At 47.1% G+C, this 20301-nt stretch overlaps 4 non-coding genes and 59 pseudogenes across 4 annotated transcripts; all 63 read right to left on the bottom strand.

The window, feature by feature from the left end:
* Positions 1-38: 38 nt before the first annotated feature.
* LOC148556692 (5S ribosomal RNA) lies at positions 39-174 on the bottom strand (annotated as a pseudogene).
* A 179-nt stretch (positions 175-353) lies between these two features.
* Positions 354-472, bottom strand: LOC148556691 (5S ribosomal RNA; annotated as a pseudogene).
* Positions 473-650: 178 nt separating this feature from the next.
* Positions 651-769, bottom strand: LOC148556690 (5S ribosomal RNA; annotated as a pseudogene).
* A 191-nt stretch (positions 770-960) lies between these two features.
* On the bottom strand, positions 961-1096 carry LOC148556689 (5S ribosomal RNA; annotated as a pseudogene).
* A 180-nt stretch (positions 1097-1276) lies between these two features.
* Positions 1277-1391, bottom strand: LOC148556688 (5S ribosomal RNA; annotated as a pseudogene).
* A 191-nt stretch (positions 1392-1582) lies between these two features.
* On the bottom strand, positions 1583-1718 carry LOC148556687 (5S ribosomal RNA; annotated as a pseudogene).
* Positions 1719-1898: 180 nt separating this feature from the next.
* On the bottom strand, positions 1899-2017 carry LOC148556686 (5S ribosomal RNA). Its single transcript, XR_015891387.1, has one exon. It is a non-coding gene; the product is annotated as a 5S ribosomal RNA (ribosomal RNA).
* A 450-nt stretch (positions 2018-2467) lies between these two features.
* Positions 2468-2586, bottom strand: LOC148556685 (5S ribosomal RNA; annotated as a pseudogene).
* Positions 2587-2775: 189 nt separating this feature from the next.
* LOC148556684 (5S ribosomal RNA) lies at positions 2776-2911 on the bottom strand (annotated as a pseudogene).
* Positions 2912-3090: 179 nt separating this feature from the next.
* On the bottom strand, positions 3091-3209 carry LOC148556683 (5S ribosomal RNA; annotated as a pseudogene).
* A 178-nt stretch (positions 3210-3387) lies between these two features.
* On the bottom strand, positions 3388-3506 carry LOC148556682 (5S ribosomal RNA; annotated as a pseudogene).
* Positions 3507-3698: 192 nt separating this feature from the next.
* On the bottom strand, positions 3699-3834 carry LOC148556681 (5S ribosomal RNA; annotated as a pseudogene).
* Positions 3835-4013: 179 nt separating this feature from the next.
* LOC148556680 (5S ribosomal RNA) lies at positions 4014-4132 on the bottom strand (annotated as a pseudogene).
* A 189-nt stretch (positions 4133-4321) lies between these two features.
* Positions 4322-4457, bottom strand: LOC148556679 (5S ribosomal RNA; annotated as a pseudogene).
* A 181-nt stretch (positions 4458-4638) lies between these two features.
* Positions 4639-4757, bottom strand: LOC148556678 (5S ribosomal RNA; annotated as a pseudogene).
* Positions 4758-4946: 189 nt separating this feature from the next.
* Positions 4947-5065, bottom strand: LOC148556677 (5S ribosomal RNA; annotated as a pseudogene).
* A 192-nt stretch (positions 5066-5257) lies between these two features.
* LOC148556676 (5S ribosomal RNA) lies at positions 5258-5376 on the bottom strand (annotated as a pseudogene).
* Positions 5377-5564: 188 nt separating this feature from the next.
* LOC148556675 (5S ribosomal RNA) lies at positions 5565-5700 on the bottom strand (annotated as a pseudogene).
* A 182-nt stretch (positions 5701-5882) lies between these two features.
* LOC148556674 (5S ribosomal RNA) lies at positions 5883-6001 on the bottom strand (annotated as a pseudogene).
* A 190-nt stretch (positions 6002-6191) lies between these two features.
* On the bottom strand, positions 6192-6310 carry LOC148556673 (5S ribosomal RNA; annotated as a pseudogene).
* A 181-nt stretch (positions 6311-6491) lies between these two features.
* LOC148556672 (5S ribosomal RNA) lies at positions 6492-6610 on the bottom strand (annotated as a pseudogene).
* Positions 6611-6799: 189 nt separating this feature from the next.
* LOC148556671 (5S ribosomal RNA) lies at positions 6800-6935 on the bottom strand (annotated as a pseudogene).
* Positions 6936-7116: 181 nt separating this feature from the next.
* Positions 7117-7235, bottom strand: LOC148556670 (5S ribosomal RNA; annotated as a pseudogene).
* Positions 7236-7416: 181 nt separating this feature from the next.
* LOC148556669 (5S ribosomal RNA) lies at positions 7417-7535 on the bottom strand (annotated as a pseudogene).
* A 189-nt stretch (positions 7536-7724) lies between these two features.
* On the bottom strand, positions 7725-7843 carry LOC148556668 (5S ribosomal RNA; annotated as a pseudogene).
* Positions 7844-8034: 191 nt separating this feature from the next.
* On the bottom strand, positions 8035-8153 carry LOC148556667 (5S ribosomal RNA; annotated as a pseudogene).
* Positions 8154-8341: 188 nt separating this feature from the next.
* LOC148556666 (5S ribosomal RNA) lies at positions 8342-8477 on the bottom strand (annotated as a pseudogene).
* A 182-nt stretch (positions 8478-8659) lies between these two features.
* On the bottom strand, positions 8660-8778 carry LOC148556665 (5S ribosomal RNA; annotated as a pseudogene).
* A 190-nt stretch (positions 8779-8968) lies between these two features.
* Positions 8969-9087, bottom strand: LOC148556664 (5S ribosomal RNA; annotated as a pseudogene).
* Positions 9088-9268: 181 nt separating this feature from the next.
* Positions 9269-9387, bottom strand: LOC148556663 (5S ribosomal RNA; annotated as a pseudogene).
* Positions 9388-9576: 189 nt separating this feature from the next.
* Positions 9577-9695, bottom strand: LOC148556662 (5S ribosomal RNA). Its single transcript, XR_015891794.1, has one exon. It is a non-coding gene; the product is annotated as a 5S ribosomal RNA (ribosomal RNA).
* Positions 9696-9886: 191 nt separating this feature from the next.
* Positions 9887-10005, bottom strand: LOC148556661 (5S ribosomal RNA; annotated as a pseudogene).
* A 190-nt stretch (positions 10006-10195) lies between these two features.
* Positions 10196-10314, bottom strand: LOC148556660 (5S ribosomal RNA; annotated as a pseudogene).
* A 185-nt stretch (positions 10315-10499) lies between these two features.
* Positions 10500-10618, bottom strand: LOC148556659 (5S ribosomal RNA; annotated as a pseudogene).
* A 190-nt stretch (positions 10619-10808) lies between these two features.
* LOC148556658 (5S ribosomal RNA) lies at positions 10809-10927 on the bottom strand (annotated as a pseudogene).
* A 189-nt stretch (positions 10928-11116) lies between these two features.
* LOC148556657 (5S ribosomal RNA) lies at positions 11117-11252 on the bottom strand (annotated as a pseudogene).
* Positions 11253-11431: 179 nt separating this feature from the next.
* LOC148556656 (5S ribosomal RNA) lies at positions 11432-11550 on the bottom strand (annotated as a pseudogene).
* A 183-nt stretch (positions 11551-11733) lies between these two features.
* On the bottom strand, positions 11734-11869 carry LOC148556655 (5S ribosomal RNA; annotated as a pseudogene).
* Positions 11870-12051: 182 nt separating this feature from the next.
* Positions 12052-12170, bottom strand: LOC148556654 (5S ribosomal RNA; annotated as a pseudogene).
* Positions 12171-12660: 490 nt separating this feature from the next.
* LOC148556653 (5S ribosomal RNA) lies at positions 12661-12779 on the bottom strand (annotated as a pseudogene).
* A 189-nt stretch (positions 12780-12968) lies between these two features.
* LOC148556652 (5S ribosomal RNA) lies at positions 12969-13087 on the bottom strand (annotated as a pseudogene).
* Positions 13088-13270: 183 nt separating this feature from the next.
* Positions 13271-13389, bottom strand: LOC148556651 (5S ribosomal RNA; annotated as a pseudogene).
* A 194-nt stretch (positions 13390-13583) lies between these two features.
* On the bottom strand, positions 13584-13702 carry LOC148556650 (5S ribosomal RNA; annotated as a pseudogene).
* Positions 13703-13890: 188 nt separating this feature from the next.
* On the bottom strand, positions 13891-14026 carry LOC148556649 (5S ribosomal RNA; annotated as a pseudogene).
* A 182-nt stretch (positions 14027-14208) lies between these two features.
* LOC148556648 (5S ribosomal RNA) lies at positions 14209-14327 on the bottom strand (annotated as a pseudogene).
* A 189-nt stretch (positions 14328-14516) lies between these two features.
* LOC148556647 (5S ribosomal RNA) lies at positions 14517-14635 on the bottom strand (annotated as a pseudogene).
* A 181-nt stretch (positions 14636-14816) lies between these two features.
* Positions 14817-14935, bottom strand: LOC148556646 (5S ribosomal RNA; annotated as a pseudogene).
* Positions 14936-15124: 189 nt separating this feature from the next.
* Positions 15125-15243, bottom strand: LOC148556645 (5S ribosomal RNA; annotated as a pseudogene).
* Positions 15244-15433: 190 nt separating this feature from the next.
* On the bottom strand, positions 15434-15552 carry LOC148556644 (5S ribosomal RNA; annotated as a pseudogene).
* A 189-nt stretch (positions 15553-15741) lies between these two features.
* On the bottom strand, positions 15742-15860 carry LOC148556643 (5S ribosomal RNA; annotated as a pseudogene).
* Positions 15861-16046: 186 nt separating this feature from the next.
* On the bottom strand, positions 16047-16165 carry LOC148556642 (5S ribosomal RNA; annotated as a pseudogene).
* Positions 16166-16354: 189 nt separating this feature from the next.
* On the bottom strand, positions 16355-16473 carry LOC148556641 (5S ribosomal RNA; annotated as a pseudogene).
* A 189-nt stretch (positions 16474-16662) lies between these two features.
* Positions 16663-16798, bottom strand: LOC148556640 (5S ribosomal RNA; annotated as a pseudogene).
* Positions 16799-16978: 180 nt separating this feature from the next.
* Positions 16979-17097, bottom strand: LOC148556639 (5S ribosomal RNA; annotated as a pseudogene).
* Positions 17098-17279: 182 nt separating this feature from the next.
* On the bottom strand, positions 17280-17415 carry LOC148556638 (5S ribosomal RNA; annotated as a pseudogene).
* A 181-nt stretch (positions 17416-17596) lies between these two features.
* LOC148556637 (5S ribosomal RNA) lies at positions 17597-17715 on the bottom strand (annotated as a pseudogene).
* Positions 17716-18206: 491 nt separating this feature from the next.
* On the bottom strand, positions 18207-18325 carry LOC148556636 (5S ribosomal RNA; annotated as a pseudogene).
* A 189-nt stretch (positions 18326-18514) lies between these two features.
* LOC148556635 (5S ribosomal RNA) lies at positions 18515-18633 on the bottom strand (annotated as a pseudogene).
* A 183-nt stretch (positions 18634-18816) lies between these two features.
* LOC148556634 (5S ribosomal RNA) lies at positions 18817-18935 on the bottom strand (annotated as a pseudogene).
* A 183-nt stretch (positions 18936-19118) lies between these two features.
* LOC148556633 (5S ribosomal RNA) lies at positions 19119-19237 on the bottom strand. Its single transcript, XR_015890634.1, has one exon. It is a non-coding gene; the product is annotated as a 5S ribosomal RNA (ribosomal RNA).
* Positions 19238-19418: 181 nt separating this feature from the next.
* LOC148556632 (5S ribosomal RNA) lies at positions 19419-19537 on the bottom strand. The gene has a single exon (XR_015891356.1). It is a non-coding gene; the product is annotated as a 5S ribosomal RNA (ribosomal RNA).
* A 188-nt stretch (positions 19538-19725) lies between these two features.
* On the bottom strand, positions 19726-19844 carry LOC148556631 (5S ribosomal RNA; annotated as a pseudogene).
* A 193-nt stretch (positions 19845-20037) lies between these two features.
* Positions 20038-20156, bottom strand: LOC148556630 (5S ribosomal RNA; annotated as a pseudogene).
* Between the last annotated feature and the right edge of the window lie 145 nt (positions 20157-20301).

Raw genomic sequence — 20301 nt, 5'->3', positions numbered from 1 at the left:
ATGAGGGTAAGCATGACGTAAAAAAAAACAAAAAAAAAGAGGTGCAACATGAGGACTTCCAAAGAGGTCACCCATCCTAGTACTACTCTCGTCCTAGTACTACTCTCGCCCAAACACGCTTAACTACGGAGTTCTGATGGGATCCGGTGCATTAGTGCTGGTATGATCGCACCTATTAAAGTATGCGCACACAATTATCATAAGCATGTCGCGCGACGTAGGGTAAGTCGAGCTGCGAAGCCCTGCGGGGCCCGTGTGAGCTTGCCGAAAATTAGGTCATTGAGGTTTGCTTTAGCGAAACTATTCAAGTTAGTGTCGTTTAGAGAACGAGGGTAAGCACAACGTAAAAAAAAGAGGTGCAACATGAGCAATTCCCGGGAGGTCAACCATCCAAGAACTACTCTCGCCCAAGCACGCTTAACTGCGGAGTTCTGATGGGATCCGGTGCATTAGTGCTGGTATGATGGCACCTGTTAAAGTATGCGCACACAATTATCATAAGCATGTCTCGCGACGTAGGGTAACTCGAGCTGCGAATCGCTGCGGGGCTCGTGCGAGCTTGCCAAAAATCAGGTCATTGAGGCTCGCTTTAGCTAAGCTATTCAATATAGCGTCGTTTAAAGAATAAGGGTAAGCACGACGTAAAAAAAAAGGTGCTACACGAGGACTTCCCAGGAGGTCACCCATCCTAGTACTACTCCCGCCCAAGCACGCTTAACTGCGGAATTCTGATGGGATCCGGTCCATTAGTGCTAGTATGATCGTACATGTTAAAGTATGCGCACACAATTATCATAAGCATGTCTCGCGACGTAGGGTAAGTCGAGGTACGAATCCCTGTGGGGCTCGTGCAAGCTTGCCGAAAATCAGGTCATAGAGGCTCGCTTTAGCTAAACTATTCAAGATAGCATCGTTTAAAGAACGAGGGTAAGCACGACTTAAAAAAAAACAAAAAAAAAAGAGGTGCAACATGAGGACTTCCAAAGAGGTCACCCATCCTAGTACTACCCTCGTCCTAGTACTACTCTCGGCCAAACACGCTTAACTACGGAGTTCTGATGGGATCCGGTGCATTAGTACTGGTATGATCGCACCTATTAAAGTATGCGCACACAATTATCATAAGCATGTCTCGCGACGTAGGATAAGTCGAGCTGCGAAGCCCTGCGGGGCCCGTGTGAGCTTGCCAAAAATCAGGTCATTGAGGTTCGCTTTAGCGAAACTATTCAAGTTAGCGTCGTTTAAAGAACGAGGGTAAGCACGACGTAAAAAAAAAAGGGTGCAACATGAGGACTTCCCAGGAGGTCATCCTAGTACTACTCTTGCCCAAGCACGCTTAACTGTAGAGTTCTGATGGGATCCGGTGCATTAGTGCTGGTATGATCGCACCTGTTAAAGTATGCGCACACAATTATCATAAGCATGTCTCGCAACGTAGGGTAAGTCGAGCTGCGAAGCCCAACGGGGCCCGTGCGAGCTTGCCGAAAATCAGGTCATTGAGGATCGCTTTAGGTAAACTATTCAAGATAGTGTCGTTTAAAGAACGAGGGTAAGCACGACGTAAAAAAAAACCAAAAAAAAAGAGGTGTAACATGACGACTTCCCAGGAGGTCACCCATCCTAGTACTACTCTCGTCCTAGTACTACTCTCGCCCAAGCACGCTTAACTGCGGAGTTCTGATGGGATCCGATGCATTAGTGCTGGTATGATCGCACCTATTAAAGTATGCGCACACAACTATCATAAGCATGTCTCGCGACGTAGGGTAAGTCGAGCTGCGAAGCCCTGCGGGGCCCGTGTGAGATTGCTGAAAATCAGGTCATTGAGGTTCGCTTTAGCAAAACTATTAAAGTTACCGTCGTTTAAAGAACGAGGGTAAGCACGACGTAAAAAAAAAGTGGTGCAACACGAGGACTTCCCAGGAGGTCACCCATTCTAGTACTACTCTCGCCCAAGCACGCTTAACTGCGGAGTTCGGATGGGAACCGGTGCATTAGTGCTGGTATGATCGCACTTGTTAAAGTATGCGCACACAATTATCATAAGCATGTCTCGCGACGTAGGGTAAGTCTAGCTGCGAATCCCTGTGGGGTCCGTGCGAGCTTGCCGAAAATCAGGTCATTGAGGCTCGCTTTAGCTAAACTATTTAATATAGCGTTGTTTAAAGAACCAAGGTAAGCACAACGAAAAAAAAAAAAAGAGGTGCAACACGAGGACTTCCCAGGAGCCGCTTAACTGCGGAATTCTGATAGGATCCGGTGCATTATTGCTGGTATGATCGCACCTGTTAAAGTATGCGCACACAATAATCATAAGCATGTCTCGTGACGTAGGGTAAGTCGAGCTCCGAATCCCTGCGTTGCCCGTGCGAACTTGCCGAAAATCAGGTCATTGAGGCTCGCTTTAGCTAAGCTATTCAATATAGCGTCGTTTAAAGAACAAGGGTAAGCACGACGTAAAAAAAAAAAGGTGCTACACGAGGACTTCCCAAGAGGTCACCCATCCTAGTACTACTCTCTCCCAAGCACGCTTAACTGCGGAATTCTGATGGGATCCGGTCTATTAGTGCTGGTATGATCGTACCTGTTAAAGTATGCGCACACAATTATCATAAGCATGTCTCGCGACGTAGGGTAAGTCGGCTACGAATCCCTGCGGGGCTCGTGCAAGCTTGCCGAAAATCAGGTCATTGAGGCTCGCTTTAGCTAAACTATTCAAGATAGCGTCGTTTAAAGAATGAGGGTAAGCATGACGTAAAAAAAAACAAAAAAAAAGAGGTGCAACATGAGGACTTCCAAAGAGGTCACCCATCCTAGTACTACTCTCGTCCTAGTACTACTCTCGCCCAAACACGCTTAACTACGGAGTTCTGATGGGATCCGGTGCATTAGTGCTGGTATGATCGCACCTATTAAAGTATGCGCACACAATTATCATAAGCATGTCGCGCGACGTAGGGTAAGTCGAGCTGCGAAGCCCTGCGGGGCCCGTGTGAGCTTGCCGAAAATTAGGTCATTGAGGTTTGCTTTAGCGAAACTATTCAAGTTAGTGTCGTTTAGAGAACGAGGGTAAGCACGACGTAAAAAAAAGAGGTGCAACATGAGCAATTCCCGGGAGGTCAACCATCCAAGAACTACTCTCGCCCAAGCACGCTTAACTGCGGAGTTCTGATGGGATCCGGTGCATTAGTGCTGGTATGATGGCACCTGTTAAAGTATGCGCACACAATTATCATAAGCATGTCTCGCGACGTAGGGTAACTCGAGCTGCGAATCGCTGCGGGGCTCGTGCGAGCTTGCCAAAAATCAGGTCATTGAGGCTCGCTTTAGCTAAGCTATTCAATATAGCGTCGTTTAAAGAATAAGGGTAAGCACGACGTAAAAAAAAAGGTGCTACACGAGGACTTCCCAGGAGGTCACCCATCCTAGTACTACTCCCGCCCAAGCACGCTTAACTGCGGAATTCTGATGGGATCCGGTCCATTAGTGCTAGTATGATCGTACCTGTTAAAGTATGCGCACACAATTATCATAAGCATGTCTCACGACGTAGGGTAAGTCGAGGTACGAATCCCTGTGGGGCTCGTGCAAGCTTGCCGAAAATCAGGTCATTGAGGCTCGCTTTAGCTAAACTATTCAAGATAGCATCGTTTAAAGAACGAGGGTAAGCCCGACTTAAAAAAAAAACGAAAAAAAAAGAGGTGCAACATGAGGACTTCCAAAGAGGTCACCCATCCTAGTACTACCCTCGTCCTAGTACTACTCTCGGCCAAACACGCTTAACTACGGAGTTCTGATGGGATCCGGTGCATTAGTACTGGTATGATCGCACCTATTAAAGTATGCGCACACAATTATCATAAGCATGTCTCGCGACGTAGGGTAAGTCGAGCTGCAAAGCCCTGCGGGGCCAGTGTGAGCTTGACAAAAATCAGGTCATTGAGGTTCGCTTTAGCGAAACTATTCAAGTTAGCGTCGTTTAAAGAACGAGGGTAAGCACAACGTAAAAAAAAAGGGTGCAACACGAGGACTTCCCAGGAGGTCACCCATCCTAGTTCTACTCTTGTCCAAGCACGCTTAACTGTAGAGTTCTGATGGGATCCGATGCATTAGTTCAGGTATGATCGCACCTGTTAAAGTATGCGCACACAATTATCATAAGCATGTCTCACAACGTAGGGTAAGTCGAGCTGCGAATCCCTACGGGGCCCGTGCGAGCTTGCCGAAAATCAGTTCATTGAGGCTCGCTTTAGCTAAACTATTCAAGGTAGCGTCGTTTAAAGAACGAGGGTAAGCACGACGTAAAAAAAACAAAAAAAAAGAGTAGCAACATGAGGACTTACCAGGAGGTCACCCATCCTAGTACTTCTCTCGTCCTAGTACTACTCTCGCCCAAGCACGCTTAACTGCGGAGATCTGATGGGATCCGGTGCATTAGTGCTGGTATGATCGCACCTATTAAAGTATGCGCACACAATTATCATAAGCATGTCTCGCGACGTAGGGTAAGTCGAGCTGCGAAGCCCTGCGGGGCCCGTGTGAGTTTGCCGAAAATCAGGTCATTGAGGTTCGCTTTAGCGAAACTATTCAAGTTAGCGTCGTTTAAAGAACAAGGGTAAGCATGACGTAAAAAAAAAAGTGGTGCAACATGAGGACTTCCCAGGAGGTCACCCATCCTAGTACTACTCTCGCCCAAGCTCGTTTAACTGCGGAGTTCTGATGGGATCCGGTGGATTAGTGCTGGTATGATCGCACCTGTTAAAGTATGCGCATACAATTATCATAAGCATGTCTCGCGACGTAGGGTAAGTCGAGCTGCGAATCCCTGCGGGCCCGTGCGAGCTTGCCAAAAATCAGGTCATTGAGGTTCGCTTTAGCGAAACTATTCAAGTTAGCGTCGTTTAAAGAACAAGAGTAAGCACGACGTATAAAAAAATAAAAAAAAAGAGGTGCTACACGAGGACTTCCCAGGATGTCACTCATCCTAGTACTACACTCGCCCAAGCACGCTTAACTGCGGAATTCTGATAGGATCCGGTGCATTAGTGCTGGTATGATCGCACCTGTTAAAGTATGCACACACAATTATCATAAGCATGTCTCGCGACGTAGGGTAAGTCGAGCTGCGAATCCCTGCGGGGCCCGTGCGAACTTGCCGAAAATCAGGTCATTGAGGCTCGCTTTAGCTAAGCTATTCAATATAGCGTCATATAAAGAACAAGGGTAAGCACGACGTAAAAAAAAAAAAAAAAAAAAAGAGGTGCTACACGAGGACTTCCCAGGAGGTCACCCATTCTTGTACTACTCTCGCCCAAGGACGATTAACTGCGGAATTCTGATGGGATCTGGTGCATTAGTGCTGGTATGATCGCCCCTGTTAAAGTAGGCGCACACAATTATCATAAGCATGTCTAGCGACGTAGGGTAAGTCGATATGCGAATCCCTGCGGGTCCCGTCCGAGTTTGCCGAAAATCAGGTCATTGAGACTCGCTTTAGCTAAGCTATTCAATATAGCATCGTTTAAAGAACGAGGGTAAGCACGACGTAAAAAAAACAAAAAAAAGAGTTGCAACATGAGGACTTCCCACGAGGTCACCCATCCTAGTACTACTCTCGTCCTACTACTACTCTCGCCCAAGCACGCTTAACTGCAGAGTTCTGATGGGATCCGGTGCATTAGTGCTGGTATGATCGCACCTATTAAAGTATGCGCACACAATTATCATAAGCATGTCTCGCGACGTAGGGTAAGTCGAGCTGCGAAGCCCTGTGGGGCCCATGTGAGCTTGCCAAAAATCAGGTCATTGAGGTTCGCTTTAGCGAAACTATTTGAGTTAGCATCGTTTAAGGAAGGAGGGTAAGCACGACGTAAAAAAAAATAGTGGTGCAACACGAGGACTTCCCAGGAGGTCACTCATCCTAGTACTACTCTCGCCCAAGCACGCTTAACTGCGATGTTCTGATGGGATCCGGTACATTAGTGCTAGTATGATCGCACCTGTTAAAGTATGTGTACACAATTATCATAAGCATGTCTCGCGATGTTGGGTAAGTCGAGCTGCGAATCCCTGCGGGGCCCGTGCGAGCTTGCCGAAAATCAGGTCATTGAGGCTCGCTTTAGCTAAACTATTTAATATAGCGTCGTTTAAAGAACAAGGGTAAGCATGACGTAAAAAAAAATAAAAAAAAAGAGGTGCTACACGAGGACTTCCCAGGAGGTCACCCATCCTAGTACTAGTCTCGCCCAAGCAAGCTTAACTGCGGAATTCTGATAGGATCCGGTGCATTAGTGCTGGTATCATCGCACCTGTTAAAGTATGCACACACAACTATCATAAGCATGTCTCGCGACGTAGGGTAAGTCGAGCTGCGAATCCCTGCGGGACCCGTGCGAACTTGCCGAAAATCAGGTCATTGAGGCTCGCTTTAGCTAAGCTATTCAATATAGCGTCGTTTAAAGAACAAGGGTAAGCATGATGTAAAAAAAAAAGAGGTGCTACATGACGACTTCCCAAGAGGTCTCCCATCCTAGTACTACTCTCACCCAAGCACGATTAACTGCGGAATTCTGATGGGATCTGTTGCATTAGTGCTGGTATGATCGCACCTGTTAAAGTATGCGCACACAATTATCACAAGCATGTCTCGCAACGTAGTGTAAGTCGAGCTGCGAATCCCGGCGGCGCCCGTGCGAGCTTGCCGAAAATCTGGTCATTAAGGCTCGCTTTAGCTAAGCTATTCAATATAGCGTCGTTTAAAGAACGAGGGTAAGCACGACGTAAAAAAAACAAAAAAAAAGAGTAGCAACATGTGGACTTACCAGGAGGTCACCCATCCTAGTACTTCTCTCGTCCTAGTACTACTCTCGCCCAAGCACGCTTAACTGCGGAGATCTGATGGGATCCGGTGCATTAGTGCTGGTATGATCGCACCTATTAAAGTATGCGCACACAATTATCATAAGCATGTCTCGCGACGTAGGGTAAGTCGAGCTGCGAAGCCCTGCGGGGCCCGTGTGAGTTTGCCGAAAATCAGGTCATTGAGGTTCGCTTTAGCGAAACTATTCAAGTTAGCGTCGTTTAAAGAACGAGGGTAAGCATGACGTAAAAAAAAAAGTTGTGCAACACGGGGACTTCCCAGTAGGTCACCCATCCTAGTACTACTCTCACACAAGCACGCTTAACTGCAGAGTTCTGATGGGATCCGGTGCATTAGTGCTGGTATGATCGCACCCATTAAAGTAAGCGCACACAATTATCATAAGCAAGTCTCGCGACGTAGGGCAAGTCGAGCTGCGAAGCCCTGCGGGGCCCGTGTGAGCTTGCCGAAAATCAGGTCATTGAGGTTCGCTTTAGCGAAACTATTCAAGTTAGCGTCGTTTAAAGAACAAGGGTAAGCATGACGTAAAAAAAAAAGTGGTGCAACATGAGGACTTCCCAGGAGGTCACCCATCCTAGTACTACTCTCGCCCAAGCTCGTTTAACTGCGGAGTTCTAATGGGATCCGGTGGATTAGTGCTGGTATGATCGCACCTGTTAAAGTATGCGCACACAATTATCATAAGCATGTCTCGCGACGTAGGGTAAGTCGAGCTGCGAATCCCTGCGGGCCCGTGCGAGCTTGCCAAAAATCAGGTCATTGAGGTTCGCTTTAGCGAAACTATTCAAGTTAGCGTCGTTTAAAGAACAAGAGTAAGCACGACGTATAAAAAAATAAAAAAAAAGAGGTGCTACACGAGGACTTCCCAGGATGTCACTCATCCTAGTACTACACTCGCCCAAGCACGCTTAACTGCGGAATTCTGATAGGATCCGGTGCATTAGTGCTGGTATGATCGCACCTGTTAAAGTATGCACACACAATTATCATAAGCATGTCTCGCGACGTAGGGTAAGTCGAGCTACGAATCCCTGCGGGGCCCGTGCGAACTTGCCGAAAATCAGGTCATTGAGGCTCGCTTTAGCTAAGCTATTCAATATAGCGTCATATAAAGAACAAGGGTAAGCACGACGTAAAAAAAAAAAAAAAAAAAAGAGGTGCTACACGAGGACTTCCCAGGAGGTCACCCATTCTTGTACTACTCTCGCCCAAGGACGATTAACTGCGGAATTCTGATGGGATCTGGTGCATTAGTGCTGGTATGATCGCCCCTGTTAAAGTAGGCGCACACAATTATCATAAGCATGTCTAGCGACGTAGGGTAAGTCGATATGCGAATCCCTGCGGGTCCCGTCCGAGTTTGCCGAAAATCAGGTCATTGAGACTCGCTTTAGCTAAGCTATTCAATATAGCATCGTTTAAAGAACGAGGGTAAGCACGACGTAAAAAAAACAAAAAAAAGAGTTGCAACATGAGGACTTCCCACGAGGTCACCCATCCTAGTACTACTCTCGTCCTACTACTACTCTCGCCCAAGCACGCTTAACTGCAGAGTTCTGATGGGATCCGGTGCATTAGTGCTGGTATGATCGCACCTATTAAAGTATGCGCACACAATTATCATAAGCATGTCTCGCGACGTAGGGTAAGTCGAGCTGCGAAGCCCTGCGGGGCCCGTGTGAGCTTGCCAAAAATCAGGTCATTGAGGTTCGCTTTAGCGAAACTATTTGAGTTAGCATCGTTTAAGGAAGGAGGGTAAGCACGACGTAAAAAAAAATAGTGGTGCAACACGAGGACTTCCCAGGAGGTCACTCATCCTAGTACTACTCTCGCCCAAGCACGCTTAACTGCGATGTTCTGATGGGATCCGGTACATTAGTGCTGGTATGATCGCACCTGTTAAAGTATGTGTACACAATTATCATAAGCACGTCTCGCGATGTTGGGTAAGTCGAGCTGCGAATCCCTGCGGGGCCCGTGCGAGCTTGCCGAAAATCAGGTCATTGAGGCTCGCTTTAGCTAAACTATTTAATATAGCGTCGTTTAAAGAACAAGGGTAAGCATGACGTAAAAAAAAATAAAAAAAAAGAGGTGCTACACGAGGACTTCCCAGGAGGTCACCCATCCTAGTACTAGTCTCGCCCAAGCAAGCTTAACTGCGGAATTCTGATAGGATCCGGTGCATTAGTGCTGGTATCATCGCACCTGTTAAAGTATGCACACACAACTATCATAAGCATGTCTCGCGACGTAGGGTAAGTCGAGCTGCGAATCCCTGCGGGACCCGTGCGAACTTGCCGAAAATCAGGTCATTGAGGCTCGCTTTAGCTAAGCTATTCAATATAGCGTCGTTTAAAGAACAAGGGTAAGCATGATGTAAAAAAAAAAGAGGTGCTACACGACGACTTCCCAAGAGGTCACCCATCCTAGTACTACTCTCACCCAAGCACGATTAACTGCGGAATTCTGATGGGATCTGTTGCATTAGTGCTGGTATGATCGCACCTGTTAAAGTATGCGCACACAATTATCACAAGCATGTCTCGCAACGTAGTGTAAGTCGAGCTGCGAATCCCGGCGGCGCCCGTGCGAGCTTGCCGAAAATCTGGTCATTAAGGCTCGCTTTAGCTAAGCTATTCAATATAGCGTCGTTTAAAGAACGAGGGTAAGCACGACGTAAAAAAAACAAAAAAAAAGAGGTGCAACATGAGGACTTCCCAAGAGGTCACCCATCCTAGTACTACTCTCGCCCAAGCACGCTTAACTGCGGAGTTCTGATGGGATCTGGTGCATTAGTGTTGGTATGATCGCACCTGTTAAAGTATGCGCACACAATTATCATAAGCATGTCTCGCGACGTAGCGTAAGTCGAGCTGCGAATCCCTGCGGGGCCCGTGCGAGCTTGCCGAAAATCAGGTCATTGAGGCTCGCTTTAGCTAAACTATTTAATATAGTGTCGTTTAAAGAACAAGGGTAAGCACGACGTAAAAAAAAATAAAAAATAAAGAGGTGCTACACGAGGACTTCCCAGGAGGTCACCCATCCTAGTACTACTCTCACCCAAGCACGATTAACTGTGGAATTCTGATGGGATCTGTTGCATTAGTGCTGGTATGATCGCACCTGTTAAAGTATGCGCAGACAATTATCATAAGCATGTCTCGCGACGTAGGGTAGGTCGAGCTGCGAATCCTGGCGGGGCCCGTGCGAGCTTGCCGAAAATCAGGTCATTGAGGCTCGCTTTAGCTAAGCAATTCAATATAGCATCGTTTAAAGAACGAGGGTAAGCACGACGTAAAAAAAAAACAAAAAAAAGAGGTGCAACATGAGCACTTCCCAGGAGGTCACCCATCCTAGTACTACTCTCGCCCAAGCACGTTTAACTGCGGAGTTCTGATGGGATCCGATGCATTAGTGATGATATGATCGCACCTGTTAAAGTATGCGCACATAGTTATCATAAGCATGTCTCGCGACGTAAGGTAAGTCGAGCTGCGAATCCCGACGGGGCCCGTGCGAGCTTGCCGAAAATCAGGTCATTGAGGCTCGCTTTAGCTAAGCTATTCAATATAGCATCGTTTAAAGAACGAGGGAAAGCACGACATAAAAAAAAACAAAAGAGGTGCTACACGAGGACTTCCCAGGAGGTCACCCATCCTAGTAATACACTCGCCCAAGCACGCTTAACTGCAGAATTCTGATAGGATCCAGTGCATTAGTGCTGGTATGATCGCACCTGTTAAAGTATGCGCACACAATTATCATAAGCATGTCTCGCGACGTAGGGCAAGTCGAGCTGCGAATCCCTGCGGGCCCCGTGCGAACTTGCCGAAAATCAGGTCATTGAGGCTCGCTTTAGCTAAGCTATTCAATATAGCATCGTTTCAAGAACAAGGGTAAGCACGACGTAAAAAAAAAAATAAGAAAAGAGGTGCTACACGAGGACTTCCCAGGAGGTCACCCATCCTAGTACTACTCTCGTCGAAGCACGATTAACTGTGGAATTCTGATGGGATCTGGTGCATTAGTGCTGGTATGATCGCACCTGTTAAAGTAGGCGCACACAATTATCATAAGCATGTCTCGCGACGTAGGGTAAATCGAGCTGCGAATCCCTGAGGGTCCCGTGCGAGCTTCCTGAAAATCAGGTCATTGAGGCTCGCTTTAGCTAAGCTATTCAATATAGCGTCGTTTAAAGAACGAGGGAAAGCACGACGTAAAAAAAAACAAAAAAAAGAGGTACAACATGAGGACTTCCAAGGAGGTCACCCATCCTAGTACTACTCTCGTGCTAGTACTACTCTCGCCCAAGCACGCTTAACTGCGGAGTTCTAATGGGATCCGGTGCATTAGTGCTGGTATGATCGCACCTATTAAAGTATGCGCACACAATTATCATAAGCATGTCTCGCGACGTAGGGTAAGTCGAGCTGCGAAGCCCTGCAGGGCTCGTGTGAGCTTGCCAAAAGTCAGGTCATTGATGTCCGCTTTAGCGAAACTATTCAAGTTAGTGTCATGTAAAGAACGAGGGTAAGCACGCCGTAAAAAAAAAAGGTGCAACACGAGGACTTCCCAGGAGGTCACCCATCCTAGAACTACTCTTGCCCAAGCACGCTTAACTGTAGAGTTCTGATGGGATCTGGTGCATTAGTGCTGGTATGATCGCACCTGTTAAAGTATGCGCACACAATTATCATAAGCATGTCTCGCAACGTCGGGTAAGTCGAGCTGCGAATCCCTACGGGGCCCGAGCGAGCTTGCCGAAAATCAGGTCATTGAGGCTCGCTTTAGCTAAACTATTCAGGATAGCATCGTTTAAAGAACGAGGGAAAGCACGACGTAAAAAAAAAAAAGTGGTGCAACATGAGGGCTTCCCAGGAGGTCACCCATCCTAGTACTATTCTCGTCCTAGTACTACTCTTGCCCAAGAACGCTTAACTGCGGAGTTCTGATGGGATCCGGTGCATTAGTGCTGGTATGATCGCACCTATTAAAGTTTGCGCACACAATTATCATAAGCATGTCTCGCGACGTAGGGTATGTCGAGCTGCGAAGCCCTGCGGGGCCCGTGTGAGCTTGCCGAAAATCAGGTCATTGAGGTTCGCTTTAACGAAACAATTCAAGTTAGTGTCGTTTAAAGAACGAGGGTAAGCACGACGTAAAAAAAAAAAGTGGTGCAACACGAGGACTTCCCAGGAGGTCTTCCATCCTAGTACTACTCTCGCCCAAGCACGCTTAACTGCGATGTTCTGATGGGATCCGGTGCATTAATGCTGGTATGATCGCACCTGTTAAAGTATGCGCACACAATTATCATAAGCATGTCTCGCGACGTAGCGTAAGTCGAGCTGCGAATCCATGCGGAGCCCGTGCGAGCATGCCGAAAATTAGGTCATTGAGGCTCGCTTTAGCTAAACTATTTAATATAGCGTCGTTTAAAGAACAAGGGTAAGCACGACGTAAAAAAAATAAAAAAAAAGAGGTTCTATATGAGGACTTCCCAGGAGGTCCCCGATCCTAGTACTACTCTCCCCCAAGCAAGCTTAACTGCGGAATTCTGATAGAATCCGGTGCATTAGTGCTGGTATGGTCGCACCTGTTAAAGTTTGCGCCCACAACTATCATAAGCATGTCTCGCGACGTAGGTTAAGTCGAGCTGCGAATCCCTGCGGGACCCGTGCGAACTTGCCGAAAATCAGGTCATTGATGCTCGCTTTAGCTAAACTATTTAATATAGCGTCGTTTAAAGAACAAGGGAAATCACGATGTAAAAAAAAAAAGAGGTGCTACACGAGGACTTCCCAGGAGGTCACCCATCCTAGTACTACTCTCACCCAAGCACGATTAACTGCGGAATTCTGATGGGATCTATTGCATTAGTGCTGGTATGAACGCACCTGTTAAAGTATGCGCACACAATTATCATAAGCATGTCTCGCGACGTAGGGTAAGTCGAGCTGTGAATCCCGGCGGAGCCCGTGCGAGCTTGCCGAAAATCAGGTCATTGAGGCTCGCTTTAGCTAAACTATTTAATATAGCATCGTTTAAAGAATAAGGGTAAGCACGACGTAAAAAAAATAAAAAAAAAGAGGTGCTACACGAGGATTTCCCAGGAGATCACCCATCCTAGTACTATTCTCGCCCAAGCACGCTTAACTGCGGAATTCTGATAGGATCCGGTGCATTAGTGCTGGTATGGTCGCACCTGTTAAAGTATGCGCACACAACTATCATAAGCATGTCTCGTGACGTAGGGTAAGTCGAGCCGCGAATCCCTGCGGGACCCGTGCGAACTTGCCGAAAATCAGGTCATTGAGGCTCGCTTTAGCTAAGCTATTCAATATAGCGTCGTTTAAAGAACAAGCGTAAGCACGATGTAAAAAAAAAAAAGAGGTGCTACAGGAGGACTTCCCAGGAGGTCACCCATCCTAGTACTACACTCGCCCAAGCACGCTTAACTGCGGAATTCTGATAGGATCCGGTGCATTAGTGCTGGTATGATCGCACCTGTTAAAGTATGCACACACAATTATCATAAGCATGTCTCGCGACGTAGGGTAAGTCGAGCTGCGAATCCCTGCGGGGCCCGTGCGAACTTGCCGAAAATCAGGTCATTGAGGCTCGCTTTAGCTAAGCTACTCAATATAGCGTCATATAAAGAACAAGGGTAAGCACGACGTAAAAAAAAAAAAAAAAAAAAAAAGAGGTGCTACACGAGGACTTCCCAGGAGGTCACCCATTCTTGTACTGCTCTCGCCCAAGGACGATTAACTGCGGAATTCTGATGGGATCTGGTGCATTAGTGCTGGTATGATCGCCCCTGTTAAAGTAGGCGCACACAATTATCATAAGCATGTCTAGCGACGTAGGGTAAGTCGATATGCGAATCCCTGCGGGTCCCGTCCGAGTTTGCCGAAAATCAGGTCATTGAGACTCGCTTTAGCTAAGCTATTCAATATAGCATCGTTTAAAGAACGAGGGTAAGCACGACGTAAAAAAAACAAAAAAAAGAGTTGCAACATGAGGACTTCCCACGAGGTCACCCATCCTAGTACTACTCTCGTCCTACTACTACTCTCGCCCAAGCACGCTTAACTGCAGAGTTCTGATGGGATCCGGTGCATTAGTGCTGGTATGATCGCACCTATTAAAGTATGCGCACACAATTATCATAAGCATGTCTCGCGACGTATGGTAAGTCGAGCTGCGAAGCCCTGCGGGGCCCGTGTGAGCTTGCCAAAAATCAGGTCATTGAGGTTCGCTTTAGCGAAACTATTTGAGTTAGCATAGTTTAAGGAAGGAGGGTAAGCACGACGTAAAAAAAAATAGTGGTGCAACACGAGGACTTCCCAGGAGGTCACTCATCCTAGTACTACTCTCGCCCAAGCACGCTTAACTGCGATGTTCTGATGGGATCCGGTACATTAGTGCTGGTATGATCGCACCTGTTAAAGTATGTGTACACAATTATCATAAGCATGTCTCGCGATGTTGGGTAAGTCGAGCTGCGAATCCCTGCGGGGCCCATGCGAGCTTGCCGAAAATCAGGTCATTGAGGCTCGCTTTAGCTAAACTATTTAATATAGCGTCGTTTAAAGAACAAGGGTAAGCATGACGTAAAAAAAAATAAAAAAAAGAGGTGCTACACGAGGACTTCCCAGGAGGTCACCCATCCTAGTACTAGTCTCGCCCAAGCAAGCTTAACTGCGGAATTCTGATAGGATCCGGTGCATTAGTGCTGGTATCATCGCACCTGTTAAAGTATGCACACACAACTATCATAAGCATCTCTCGCGACGTAGGGTAAGTCGAGCTGCGAATCCCTGCGGGACCCGTGCGAACTTGCCGAAAATCAGGTCATTGAGGCTCGCTTTAGCTAAGCTATTCAATATAGCGTCGTTTAAAGAACAAGGGTAAGCATGATGTAAAAAAAAAAGAGGTGCTACACGACGACTTCCCAAGAGGTCACCCATCCTAGTACTACTCTCACCCAAGCACGATTAACTGCGGAATTCTGATGGGATCTGTTGCATTAGTGCTGGTATGATCGCACCTGTTAAAGTATGCGCACACAATTATCACAAGCATGTCTCGCAACGTAGTGTAAGTCGAGCTGCGAATCCCGGCGGCGCCCGTGCGAGCTTGCCGAAAATCTGGTCATTAAGGCTCGCTTTAGCTAAGCTATTCAATATAGCGTCGTTTAAAGAACGAGGGTAAGCACGACGTAAAAAAAACAAAAAAAAAGAGGTGCAACATGAGGACTTCCCAAGAGGTAACCCTTCCTAGTACTACTCTCGCCCAAGCACGCTTAACTGCGGAGTTCTGATGGGATCCGGTGCATTAGTGTTGGTATGATCGCACCTGTTAAAGTATGTGCACACAATTATCATAAGCATGTCTCGCGACGTAGCGTAAGTCGACCTGCGAATCCCTGCGGGGCCCGTGCGAGCTTGCCGAAAATCAGGTCATTGAGGCTCGCTTTAGCTAAACTATTTAATATAGTGTCGTTTAAAGAACAAGGGTAAGCACGACGTAAAAAAAATAAAAAATAAAGAGGTGCTACACGAGGACTTCCCAGGAGGTCACCCATCCTAGTACTACTCTCACCCAAGCACGATTAACTGTGGAATTCTGATGGGATCTGTTGCATTAGTGCTGGTATGATCGCACCTGTTAAAGTATGCGCAGACAATTATCATAAGCATGTCTCGCGACGTAGGGTAGGTCGAGCTGCGAATCCTGGCGGGGCCCGTGCGAGCTTGCCGAAAATCAGGTCATTGAGGCTAGCTTTAGCTAAGCAATTCAATATAGCATCGTTTAAAGAACGAGGGTAAGCACGACGTAAAAAAAAACAAAAAAAAGAGGTGCAACATGAGCACTTCCCAGGAGGTCACCCATCCTAGTACTACTCTCGCCCAAGCACGTTTAACTGCGGAGTTCTGATGGGATCCGGTGCATTAGTGATGATATGATCGCACCTGTTAAAGTATGCGCACATAGTTATCATAAGCATGTCTCGCGACGTAAGGTAAGTCGAGCTGCGAATCCCGACGGGGCCCGTGCGAGCTTGCCGAAAATCAGGTCATTGAGGCTCGCTTTAGCTAAGCTATTCAATATAGCGTCGTTTAAAGAACGAGGGAAAGCACGACATAAAAAAAAAACAAAAGAGGTGCTACACGAGGACTTCCCAAGAGGTCACCCATCCTAGTAATACACTCGCCCAAGCACGCTTAACTGCGGAATTCTGATAGGATCCAGTGCATTAGTGCTGGTATGATCGCACCTGTTAAAGTATGCGCACACAATTATCATAAGCATGTCTCGCGACGTAGGGTAAGTCGAGCTGCGAATCCCTGCGGGCCCCGTGCGAACTTGCCGAAAATCAGGTCATTGAGGCTCGCTTTAGCTAAGCTATTCAATATAGCATCGTTTCAAGAACAAGGGTAAGCACGACGTAAAAAAAAAATAAGAAAAGAGGTGCTACACGAGGACTTCCCAGGAGGTCTCCCATCCTAGTACTACTCTCGTCGAAGCACGATTAACTGTGCAATTCTGATGGGATCTGGTGCATTAGTGCTGGTATGATCGCACCTGTTAAAGTAGGCGCACACAATTATCATAAGCATGTCTCGCGACGTAGGGTAAATCGAGCTGCGAATCCCTGAGGGTCCCGTGCGAGCTTCCTGAAAATCAGGTCATTGAGGCTCGCTTTAGCTAAGCTATTCAATATAGCGTCGTTTAAAGAACGAGGGAAAGCACGACGTAAAAAAAAACAAAAAAAAGAGGTACAACATGAGGACTTCCAAGGAGGTCACCCATCCTAGTACTACTCTCGTGCTAGTACTACTCTCGCCCAAGCACGCTTAACTGCGGAGTTCTAATGGGATCCGGTGCATTAGTGCTGGTATGATCGCACCTATTAAAGTATGCGCACACAATTATCATAAGCATGTCTCGCGACGTAGGGTAAGTCGAGCTGCGAAGCCCTGCAGGGCTCGTGTGAGCTTGCCAAAAGTCAGGTCATTGATGTCCGCTTTAGCGAAACTATTCAAGTTAGCGTCATGTAAAGAACGAGGGTAAGCACGACGTAAAAAAAAAAAGGTGCAACACGAGGACTTCCCAGGAGGTCACCCATCCTAGAACTACTCTTGCCCAAGCACGCTTAACTGTAGAGTTCTGATGGGATCTGGTGCATTAGTGCTGGTATGATCGCACCTGTTAAAGTATGCGCACACAATTATCATAAGCATGTCTCGCAACGTCGGGTAAGTCGAGCTGCGAATCCCTACGGGGCCCGAGCAAGCTTGCCGAAAATCAGGTCATTGAGGCTCGCTTTAGCTAAACTATTCAGGATAGCATCGTTTAAAGAACGAGGGAAAGCACGACGTAAAAAAAAAAAGTGGTGCAACATGAGGGCTTCCCAGGAGGTCACCCATCCTAGTACTATTCTCGTCCTAGTACTACTCTTGCCCAAGCACGCTTAACTGCGGAGTTCTGATGGGATCCGGTGCATTAGTGCTGGTATGATCGCACCTATTAAAGTTTGCGCACACAATTATCATAAGCATGTCTCGCGACGTAGGGTATGTCGAGCTGCGAAGCCCTGCGGGGCCCGTGTGAGCTTGCCGAAAATCAGGTCATTGAGGTTCGCTTTAACGAAACAATTCAAGTTAGTGTCGTTTAAAGAACGAGGGTAAGCACGACGTAAAAAAAAAAGTGGTGCAACACGAGGACTTCCCAGGAGGTCTTCCATCCTAGTACTACTCTCGCCCAAGCACGCTTAACTGCGATGTTCTGATGGGATCCGGTGCATTAATGCTGGTATGATCGCACCTGTTAAAGTATGCGCACACAATTATCATAAGCATGTCTCGCGACGTAGGGTAAGTCGAGCTGCGAATCCATGCGGAGCCCGTGCGAGCATGCCGAAAATTAGGTCATTGAGGCTCGCTTTAGCTAAACTATTTAATATAGCGTCGTTTAAAGAACAAGGGTAAGCACGACGTAAAAAAAATAAAAAAAAAGAGGTTCTATATGAGGACTTCCCAGGAGGTCCCCGATCCTAGTACTACTCTCGCCCAAGCAAGCTTAACTGCGGAATTCTGATAGAATCCGGTGCATTAGTGCTGGTATGGTCGCACCTGTTAAAGTTTGCGCCCACAACTATCATAAGCATGTCTCGCGACGTAGGTTAAGTCGAGCTACGAATCCCTGCGGGACCCGTGCGAACTTGCCGAAAATCAGGTCATTGAGGCTCGCTTTAGCTAAACTATTTAATATAGCGTCGTTTAAAGAACAAGGGAAATCACGATGTAAAAAAAAAAAAGAGGTGCTACACGAGGACTTCCCAGGAGGTCACCCATCCTAGTACTACTCTCACCCAAGCACGATTAACTGCGGAATTCTGATGGGATCTATTGCATTAGTGCTGGTATGAACGCACCTGTTAAAGTATGCGCACACAATTATCATAAGCATGTCTCGCGACGTAGGGTAAGTCGAGCTGTGAATCCCGGCGGAGCCCGTGCGAGCTTGCCGAAAATCAGGTCATTGAGGCTCGCTTTAGCTAAACTATTTAATATAGCGTCGTTTAAAGAATAAGCGTAAGCACGACGTAAAAAAAATAAAAAAAAAGAGGTGCTACACGAGGATTTCCCAGGAGATCACCCATCCTAGTACTATTCTCGCCCAAGCACGCTTAACTGCGGAATTCTGATAGGATCCGGTGCATTAGTGCTGGTATGGTCGCACCTGTTAAAGTATGCGCACACAACTATCATAAGCATGTCTCGTGACGTAGGGTAAGTCGAGCCGCGAATCCCTGCGGAACCCGTGCGAACTTGCCGAAAATCAGGTCATTGAGGCTCGCTTTAGCTAAGCTATTCAATATAGCGTCGTTTAAAGAACAAGCGTAAGCACGATGTAAAAAAAAAAAAGAGGTGCTACAGGAGGACTTCCCAGGAGGTCACCCATCCTAGTACTACTCTCACCCAAGCACGATTAACTGCGGAATTCTGATGGGATCTGTTGCATTAGTTCTGGTATGATCTCACCTGTTAAAGTATGCGCACACAATTATCGTAAGCATGTCTCGCGACGTAGGGTAAGTCGAGCTGTGAATCCCGGCGGGGCCCGTGCGAGCTTGCCGAAAATCAGTTCATTGAGGCTCGCTTTATCTAAGCTATTCAATATAGCGTCGTTTAAAGAACGGGGGTAAGCACGACGTAAAAAAAAAAAAGAGGTGCAATATGAGGACTTCCCAAGAGGTCACCCATCCTAGTACTACTCTCGCCCAAGCACGCTTAACTGCGGAGTTCTGATGGGATCCGGTGCATTAGTGCTGGTATGGTCGCACCTATTAAAATATGCGCACACAATTATCATAAGCATGTCTCGCGACGTAGGGTAAGTCGAGCTGCGAAGTCCTGCGGGGCCCGTGTGAACTTGCCAAAAATCAGGTCATTGAGGTTTGCTTTAGCGAAACTATTCAAGTTAGCGTCGTTTAAAGAAAGAGGGTAAGCACGACGTAAAAAAAAAAGTGGAGCAACACGAGGACTTCCCAGGAGGTCACCCATCCTCGTACTACTCTCGCCCAAGCACGCTTAACTGCGGAGTTCTGATGGGATCCGGTGCATTAGTGCTGGTATGATCGCACCTGTTAAAGTATGCGCACACAATTATCATATGCATGTCTCGCGACGTAGGGTAAGTCGAGCTGCGAATCCCTGCGTGGCCCGTGCGAGCTTGCCGAAAATCAGGTCATTGAGGCTCGCTTTAGCTAAACTATTTAATATAGCGTCGTTTAAAGAACAAGGGTAAGCACGACGTAAAAAAAAATAAAAAAAGAGGTGTTACACGATGACTTCCCAGGAGATCACCCATCCTAGTACTACTCTCCCCCAAGCACGCTTAACTGCGGAATTCTGATAGGATCCAGTGCATTAGTGCTGGTATGATCGCACCTGTTAAAGTATGCGCTCACAATTATCATAAGCATGTCTCGCGGCGTAGGGTAAGTCGAGCTGCGAATCTCTGCGGGGCCCATGCGAGCTTGCCGAAAATCAGGTCATTGAGGTTCTCTTTAGCTAAACTATTTAATATAGCGTCGTTTAAAGAACAAGGGTAAGCACGACGTAAAAGTAAAAAATAAAAAAAAAGAGGTGCTACAAAAGGACTTCCCAGGAGGTCACCCATCCTAGTACTACTCTCGCCCAAGCACGCTTAACTGCGGAATTCTGATAGGATCCGGTGCATTAGTGCTGGTATGATCGCACCTGTTAAAGTATGCGCACACAATTATCATATGCATGTCTCGCGACGTATGGTAAGTCGAGCTGCGAATCCCTGCGGGGCCCGTGCGAGCTTGCCGAAAATCAGGTCATTGAGGCTCGCTTTAGCTAAACTATTTAATATAGCGTCGT

The sequence above is a fragment of the Arachis ipaensis genome, chromosome B6 (assembly GCF_059453495.1).
Source record: "Arachis ipaensis isolate K30076 ecotype BB chromosome B6, ASM5945349v1, whole genome shotgun sequence".
Taxonomy (NCBI): domain Eukaryota; kingdom Viridiplantae; phylum Streptophyta; class Magnoliopsida; order Fabales; family Fabaceae; genus Arachis; species Arachis ipaensis.
Note: the sequence above shows the minus strand (reverse complement) of the source record. Positions and strands in the feature narration are given on the sequence as shown.